The sequence below is a fragment of the Tachyglossus aculeatus genome, unplaced genomic scaffold (assembly GCF_015852505.1).
Source record: "Tachyglossus aculeatus isolate mTacAcu1 unplaced genomic scaffold, mTacAcu1.pri scaffold_125_arrow_ctg1, whole genome shotgun sequence".
Lineage (NCBI taxonomy): Eukaryota > Metazoa > Chordata > Mammalia > Monotremata > Tachyglossidae > Tachyglossus > Tachyglossus aculeatus.
In genome coordinates this window covers 1019216-1027771 of record NW_024044854.1, presented here as the reverse complement: position 1 = coordinate 1027771, position 8556 = coordinate 1019216, and the positions used below count along the sequence as shown (strand labels likewise).

General features: G+C 48.9%; 1 pseudogene; it reads left to right on the top strand.

Moving 5' to 3' along the window:
* The first annotated feature begins 368 nt into the window (after positions 1-368).
* LOC119922817 lies at positions 369-6977 on the top strand (annotated as a pseudogene).
* The last annotated feature ends 1579 nt before the right edge of the window (positions 6978-8556 follow it).

Here is an 8556-nt window from a genome sequence, read left to right as displayed (position 1 = left end):
AGGACCAGGGGTAGAGAGCTGACCTAGAAGAGAGGCGTAAAACGGGTGTCCAAGAGACTCCAGTGGATCGGCTGGAGTGGACCTGGGGACAGTTTCCTAGCAAACCCCCTCTGACCGCAGTATTCATTCAGTCATGTTTATTGAGCGCTTACTGTGTGTGGAGCACTGTACTAAGCGCTTAGCACAGTATGCATGGTTGGGTCGTGGGGCAACCGTAGCCTGAACCACTGACCGTCCAGGGGAAGGGGAATCGCTTGTTGGTAGCTCCATAGGCTCTTTTCCCCGTCTCAGGCTGTTCCTGTACCTGCCCTAAGCTCCCCCATCTCTCCCATTGCTTCTGCAGATTTGGCTGACTTCACCATCCAGCCATGGGAAATGGCACGGTGGTGACAGAGTTCATCCTAATGGGGCTCACAGATGACCAGCAACTGCAGGCTCTGATCTTCCTCGTCCTCTTTCTCACTTTTGCAGTGAACATCGCCGGAAACCTGACCATCGTCAATCTAATCCTGCTGGACTCTCGCCTCCTGTGCAGTTTTCCTTGCTGGAGATCGCCTTCACATCCGCCTGCATTCCCAGATTCCTGTTCACCATCGTCACCGGAGACAGAACCATTTCCTTTTCCAACTGCTTCTCTCAGCTGTTCTTCACCATCTTCCTGGCGGTGACGGACTTCATCCTCCTGACAGCCATGTCCTACGACCGCTCTGTTGCCATCTGCCGGCCCCTATACTACACCATGGTCATGAGCCGGGGCGTATGCTCCCTGCTGGTCCTCTGCTCATTTCTTTCCAGTTATCTGATCGTGTTCGCACCGGTTGTGATGGCCACCCGGCTAGACTTCTGCGACTCCAACATCCTGAATCATTTTTTCTGCGATTCCTCCCCCATGTTGGGACTTTCCTGCACAAACACGCGCTTCCTGGAGCTGATGGCTTTTCTCTTGTCCTTGGGGACGCTTCTAGGTACCTTGGTGCTAATGACTGCATCCTACGCGGCCATTGTCCGCGCCATCCTGAGACTGCCATCTGCCCAGCAGAGGAGAAAGGCCTTTTCCACCTGCTCCTCCCACATGGTCGTGGTTTCCATCACATATGGCACTTGCATCTTCATGTACATCAAACCGTCCGCCAAGGACAGGGTGGAATTGACAAAGGGGGTGGCGGTGCTCACCACGTCTGTGGCCCCCATGCTGAACCCCTTCCTTTATACCCTGCGGAAGGAGCAGGTCAAGCAGGCATTCAGGGCCCTGGTTTTCCTCCAGGAAATGAGGGCTCACCTGCAAGAAAACGCCACAGGAAAATCTGCAGGAGTCTCAAAAGGACTCGGTGCCTGTACTTTAGCCTAAGGCATCATCTGCTTCCTGACAACCACGACCTGGCATTTCTCCGTCCAAATGTGCACCCCCACAGCCACCTTCCTGGAAATCCCTCCCCTAGCCAGGTGCCCCTGCCACCTCAGTCCTCCTTCCTGGTCCACTCAGTGGAGAGTTTAGACTTTTCTTCTGTATAATAAGAATATTCCTAGGTTGACTCAACGGGTCGCTGTCGAAACCAATAACCAACCCCAGATTTTTTTTGAAAATCTCCCTCCGTGTCTGAGATAAATTACTGTGTCCAACCTGATTAACTTTTATCTACCCCAGGGCTTAGAGCAGTGCAAGGCACATAATAAACACTTAACAAGTACCATTATTGTTATTATTGTTAGTCCTTGCTCCTGTAGCAATGAGGTTACTGGTCAACACGGAGAGGGCAAACCAAAGTTTCAGCACCTTTCAACCCCATCCTCTCCCTCTAACCTCCCACTCCCCCACCCAATCTCCACCCTAGCACACTCCCCCCTCTTTCCCACCTTCTAACATCCATCATCAGCATTTACATAAATGAATATGTTAAATAGTAATTTTAGTGATTTAATATGATTTGGGCTGATATTCCAATCTGCCCCATTTGTTCTGCTCCTTATCTGATACTTGTTCTTATAGTGGCTCCCACTGTTTGGAAATCATCCCTATCAGTCTCCCCCATTCTATTGGAAACATCAGGATGGCAGGAACCGTACGTCCTTCTCTACTTGTCTTCTCCCAAGCACTCCATACAGTACCTAAGACTTAGAAGGTTGTCTATAAATTATATTTAATTGATGGATGGATTGATTAACATTCAGTAAGCATGGCCTAGTGGACAGTACAGGGACTGGGAATCAGAGGATTTGGGCTTTAGTCCCAGCTCTGACATTTGTAGACTATGTGACCTTGGGTAAATCACTTAATTTCTCTATGCCTTAGTTACCACATCTGCAAAATGGGGATTAAGACTGTGAACCCTACGTGGGACTGATTAGCTTGCATGTACTCCAGCACTTAGTATAGCGCCTATCACATAGTAAGTGTTTAGCAAACACCATTAAAAACATTTTTCAAAATGCTATCGATTGATAGATGGATTGCTTAGCTGTACAATAAACACCATTGATTGACTAACGGAGTGACTGATTGACTTGATTGATTGATTGATTAAATGATAGGCCTAGCATTTCATTTAGTACCGGGGGAGCAGAGTATGTGCCTGAAGGAAGCTAACCTGCCATTCTTGTCACTGTTGTGGAAAATGATACCAAGTAGAGGGACGGATCCCTGCTCACTCCTGGAAGCCCTAGGCATAGGGGCCTAGATTTAATGATTGACTTCTAGGTCAGCACATGACCCGGAATCCCACAAGAAGGGACAGCTCAGCGCAGCCGAAAAGGACTCGGCCGGACCCGAGGCCGAGGGAAAGTCTGTGTCCCCATGAGAAACATATGCCACCAAGCGAACTGCAGGCAGGGGACAGGACACTAGTAACATCCGTGGAGACTTTCCGGCAAGGTTCATGTCATTCTGAGCTCCCAAAAAACTTAATAAAAGTGCCAGCTGCCACCTCCAGTCCACAACAACTGAGCGGGTATTCTAGGAAGAAATGTACCTGGAGGCGTCGATCTGGGGGACCCCCAATAGGAGGAAAGGGGTGTGTCTGACTCTCTCAGTCGGGCGCCCTGTGTCTGCCCAGACCTGATTTAACGGAGACCTGTCGCACCCCGTGCAGAAGGAAGTGGAGGAGTAGAGTGTCGGGCTGAGGGTTAGGAATTCTGTTCACAAATTGTCGGGCAGAGGCTTCCTGGGGAGTGGGAGACTCAGCGCTAGAGCTGCAGCTAGAACTGCTTTGGAATAGAGTTTTCCCCATTTTGTACCTGGGCCCCCAAGTTATCATCATAGCCGCAAATGCCTCCTGTGTTTCCTCCTGCACAGGGAAGAGGGAAAAGGGATCCCACTTCCTTTCCACTTGATAGACAGAGACACCTCAGTTCCTTTCTGTTTCCATCTCACATAAGAGGGTAGAACATAGAGGTTAAGCAAGAAAGAGCTAAGGCGGGAAAATAGACCAAAAGGTTGGGTAGGGAGAGCTTCACTCCAGTATAGGTGGTAGGCAATGGAGGACCCATAAGGGAAGGGAGGGAGGGAGGGAAGGAGAGAGGAACTGAAGGATGTTACCTCTCCCAAAGGGATGTTATGTAGACAGCACCATCATTATAATGATTAACACAGATTCAATCTTTAGCTCCTAGTCAGGGACCTAATCCCACAGCTTCCCAGGAAGTCTCAGCACATGGCAGACCGTCCAGGTACTGAGAACGGGCCGCTTACATGGGTGGGGTTTCAACACATCCTTTCATTTTCATGAGCCCGCCCTGAGTTCCATTAGCAAGGAAGGAGTGGTAGGACCCTGGAGATCAAAGCAAGAAATCCCCCGATAGACGGTAAGCTTTTTGAAGGCAGGGGTCATGTCTATTATTTTATGGTACATTCCTATTATGTGCCAAGAATTGTTATAAGCACTGGGACAGACACAAAATAATCAGAATGGAAACAGTCCCTGCCCTACATGGGGAATAGTCCAAGTAGGAGGGAGGCATCCATATTAATCCCCATTTTATGATATTTGTTAAGCACTTACTATGTGTCAAACACTGTTCTAAGCGCTGGAGTGGGTATAAAATAATCAGGTGGGACCCAGTCCTTGTTCTGCATGGGGTTCACAGTCTAGGTATGAGGGAGAACAGGAGAACCGAGGCTCAGAGGAGTTATGGTCATATAGCAGGTAAATGGCAGACCCGAGAGTAGAACCCAGGCTCTCTGGCTTCCAGGTCCATGTTCTTTTCTACTAGACCACGATGCTTCCCTGCTATTGACTCAAGGTATACGATTAATGGATTACCTGACAGTAGGTTCCATCCCCAAAAGAGACTCAACCACCCTGGGCCTAACCACCATTTGTAGAAAGAGATGTCCGTTGCTCCACCTCACTTGCTCTCCTCTTGATCACTTGGACAGAGAATTGATGGTTTGGAATGACTGAAGCTGTGCCCCACCCCAAATCTGCAGCCCCAATCCGGGTATTAAAGTTTCACAGCCAAAGCCAACACAGAAACCTCAATCCATTTGTATCTCCTGACTTTCATTGTTCTTGCAGTTGGTCCCCGTGGGCCCATCAGGAACCGAAGAGTATAAAACCCCATTCTTGCTAATGCAGTAGGTAGGGAAGCCCATCTCCTGAACCAGGGGGCCAGATTGTCTTCGCTGCTGTGAACAGAGAAAACTGGATGCCTGCCTTCCTTCCCTCCTGCTTCCTAGAGGACGCAGAAACCTTCACTTCGTTAGGAGTGGATGGGTTCACGTGTTCAATGGTGATGGGAGGGCGAGGAAGGGAGTAGGATCTGAGCAGTTGCCCGTCAGCACGGAGCAACGGAGAAGGTGGGAAATTCTATACAGACATGATGTTATCCTAGCACCACTACTCCGGGCCCAGGCCACGACAGGCGTTTGGGGTCACCTTCAGAATCAGGGCGAAGTCCTCGGGAAGTGAGGATCACTCCGGGTTGCTTTGGTCGTTTCCTTTCACGTTATGGATTTCAGAGCATCAATCCGTGCAATACTGCGTCCACCTTCCCTCTAATGTAGAATTCCTGGAGCCTGAGACCCTGTCCTGGATCCTCCATTCAGTACTGGTAATTATCAGAAAATCAATCAATCAATCACGGGTATTTATTGAGGGTTAACTGTGTGCAGAGAACTTTATCAACGCTTGGGAGAGAACTAAAGAGTTGGTAGACTCATTATATATATTGTATATCCTTACAATATAAAGGAAGAGACAGACATAAATATAAATCCATACATAAATGACAGATATGTACTGTATTACTGAAGCTGGGGTGAATAGCAAGTGATTTAAAGGTAAAGATTCAAGTGTATAAGTGATGCAGAAGGGAGAGGGAGCTAAATAGGGAAAGACCTCTGGGAGAAACAAATGCATAGCGCGCGCGCGCGCGCGCGCACACACACACACACACACACACACACACACAAGCACACCCCTGAACCTTATCCCCAGTCTACCCTTTGTCATTCTTTCTGATCCAAGCAGGATCCCTTTGACCCACGGAGGCTCCCTGGTCGCTGGTTAGTCTCTGAGCACCCCACTAGATTCCTGTGTCCAGATCCTCTAATCTTCAAAGCATTGCCGCCTACCGAAAAAAGACGGCCTGGAATTCAGAGTCCCTGAGTTCTAATCCCGGTTTTGCTGCTTACCTGGCTTATAACGTTGGTCCCATCACTTGAATTCTCTGCGTCAGTTTCCTCATCTGGAAACTGGGGATTCAATACTTGTTCTTCCTCTTACTTAGATTGTGAGTCCCATTTGGGATCTAATTATCTTCTATCTGCCCCCAGCGCTTTATAAAGTGCTTGGCACATAGCTAGGACTTGAATTCCTCTCTTCCCACTCCGTTGTATATCTCCCTGACTGACTGCCTACATTCAGCAACATCAACACCACCTCCCCCGCCCCAGCCCCAGAGCACCTATGTACATATCCATAATTAATTTATTTGCATTAATATCTGTGTCACCCTCTCGACTGTTAGCTCGTTGTGGACAAGGAATGTGTCTATTATATTGTTGTGTTGTACTCGACCACGCTCTTAGTACAGCGCCCTGCACACAATAAGAGCGCAGTATATACGACTGATGAATTGACAGAAACCTAAGTTTTTATTAACTCGACAGACATTAAGAACTCGTCTCCTGAGGGTCTTCTCCTTTTTTCTGCCAGCATGTCCAGGTAATGACTGGGCTATGAGATCCTTAACACTCACTGGGCCCTATGCTCATGGTCCCAAATTCACTTCCTTCCTCAAGACTCCTGATGTACTCAGTTCCTCACGCGTTGATAGTTGATAAGTTGGGTACCTATATTGCGTTGAAATCTTGACATCCATGGATAGGTCAAAAGGCACTTTCTGCCCAGTCACATTTACACGAGGCATTTACACATCCATTGTCCAGGGGTCAACTGCACCCATTCTCAGCAATCATGTATACATGCAATTCAAATTCTTATTTTGACCATACTACCGGGAAATACTTTTACTTTTGCCTGCCCATGAGAAGGAAAGCTCTATATGGGAAGGGTATTTGTCACATCCTTGTGTGTATTTTCAGGAGAGATTAGAACAGTGTCCTGCTCCCAGTGGATGCTCAGTAAATATGATCTCCATTCCAAGTATTATCTCTATTCCGACCTTCACACAGGTTCCGGGTGCTGAAACCTAAGGTTCGCTACTGGGACTATAATTCATTTGTTGTCCCGCATGGAGTTGTCAGCCATCAACCCATGAAGTCATCCCAAGGAATGGGTCCTGACCCGGCCATGCCCAAGATCACATGCACCCGGCCTGCAGTGGAGGACCCTGGGCATATCTAGAACTGTCCCTACCCAGCGGGAGAGGGGAAACAGCCCTCCATTCTCCTCCAGGAAATCAGACTGATGGTCCTCTTGGCGTTAGCCAGCAGGAGTCACTGGTCAACCATGAGGAACCACACGCCAGTCACTAACTTCATCCTACTGGGGCTCACGGCCAACTCGAATTTACATTAGATGATTCCCCTCCGCATGTCTGTCACCTATGCACTGAGTGTCACCGGCAACCTGACCATAGTTTCCTTCACCATGACGGACTTCCGCCTCCACACCCCCATGTACTTCTTCCTGCAATGCTTCTCCTTCCTGGAGATCTGATTCACGTCCACCTGCATTCCCAGATTTCTGGCCACCATTGTCACCCGGGACAGGACCATTTCCTACAACTGTTGTGCATCTCAGCTATTTTTCTTCATCTTGCTGGGGGCGACTGAGTTCTTCCTCCTGGCCGCCTTGTCTTACGACCGTTATGTCAACCTCTGTCGGTCGCTGCACTACACAACTGTCATGAGCCAAAGAGTCTGCACCCTGCTGGTCCTTTGCTCCTGTCTGACTGGGTTCATGGTCATCTTTCCTCTGGTTATCCTTGGTCTCCAACTGTACTTCTGTGGCTCTGTAACCATTGACCACGTTTTCTGTGACATCTCTCCTCTGCTCCTGCTCTCGTGCTCGGACACCTGGTTCCTGCCTCTGATGGCTCTTGTCTTTTTTATAATGGCGTTTATTAAGCGCTTAACATGTGCAAAGCACTGTTCTAAGTGTGGGGAGGTAACAAGGTGATCAGGTTGTCCCACTGGGGGCTCATAGTCTTAATCCCCATTTTACAGACGAGGTAACTGAGGCACAGAGAAGTTAAGTGCCTTGCCCAAAGTCACACAGCTGACAATTGGCAGAGCTGGGATTTGAACCTGTGACCTCTGACTCCAAAGCCCGGGTTCTTTCCACTGAACCACGCTGGCATGGGGACTCTCTGTTCACCCTAGCATTAGAGACTGCGTCCTTCATGGCCATCGCCCGTGTCGTTCTGAGACTCCCCTCCACACAACAGAGGATAAAGGTCTTTTCCACCTGCTCCTCCCACATAGTCGTGATCTTCATCATATACGGCAGCTGCATCTTTATGTATACCAAACCGTCTGCCAAGGAAAGTGTGGCTCTGACCAAGGGGGTTCAGTGTTCAACACGTCCTTGGCCCCCATACTGAACCCCTTTATCTATACCCTGCGGAATCAGCAGGTTAAGCAGGCCTGACGGGGCACGGGACATCGGGTCGGATTTTTCTCCAGGAGGTGAGGACCCCTTGGAAACAAAATCTAGCAGGACAATGTGCAGGAAACGCAGAGGCTCGACCACAGAGACTCGGTGCCTGAAAAATAAAGAAAACTATGGTATTTGGTAAGCGCTTACTGTGAGCCAAGCACTGTTCTAAGTGGTGGTGTAGACACAAGGTAAGAGGATTTTCCTATGTGGGGCTCACAGTCTTAATCCCCATTTTACATATCAGGTAACTGGGGCAGAGAGAAGTTAAATAACTGGCCCAAGGTCCCACAACAGACAAGTGGTAGAGCCAGGATTAGAACCCATGTTCTGTGACTCCCAATACCATGCTCTTTCCACTTCCTCTCCGTACATTAGCCTAATGCTTTATCTGCTGCCCAACAAAAAGGAGCTAATGGTTATCCAACCCTCTGTCTGCTCCTGCACCCCCGCTTCTGGAAATTCCTCCTCTGGCCAGGTCCCTCTGTTCCCTCGGCCC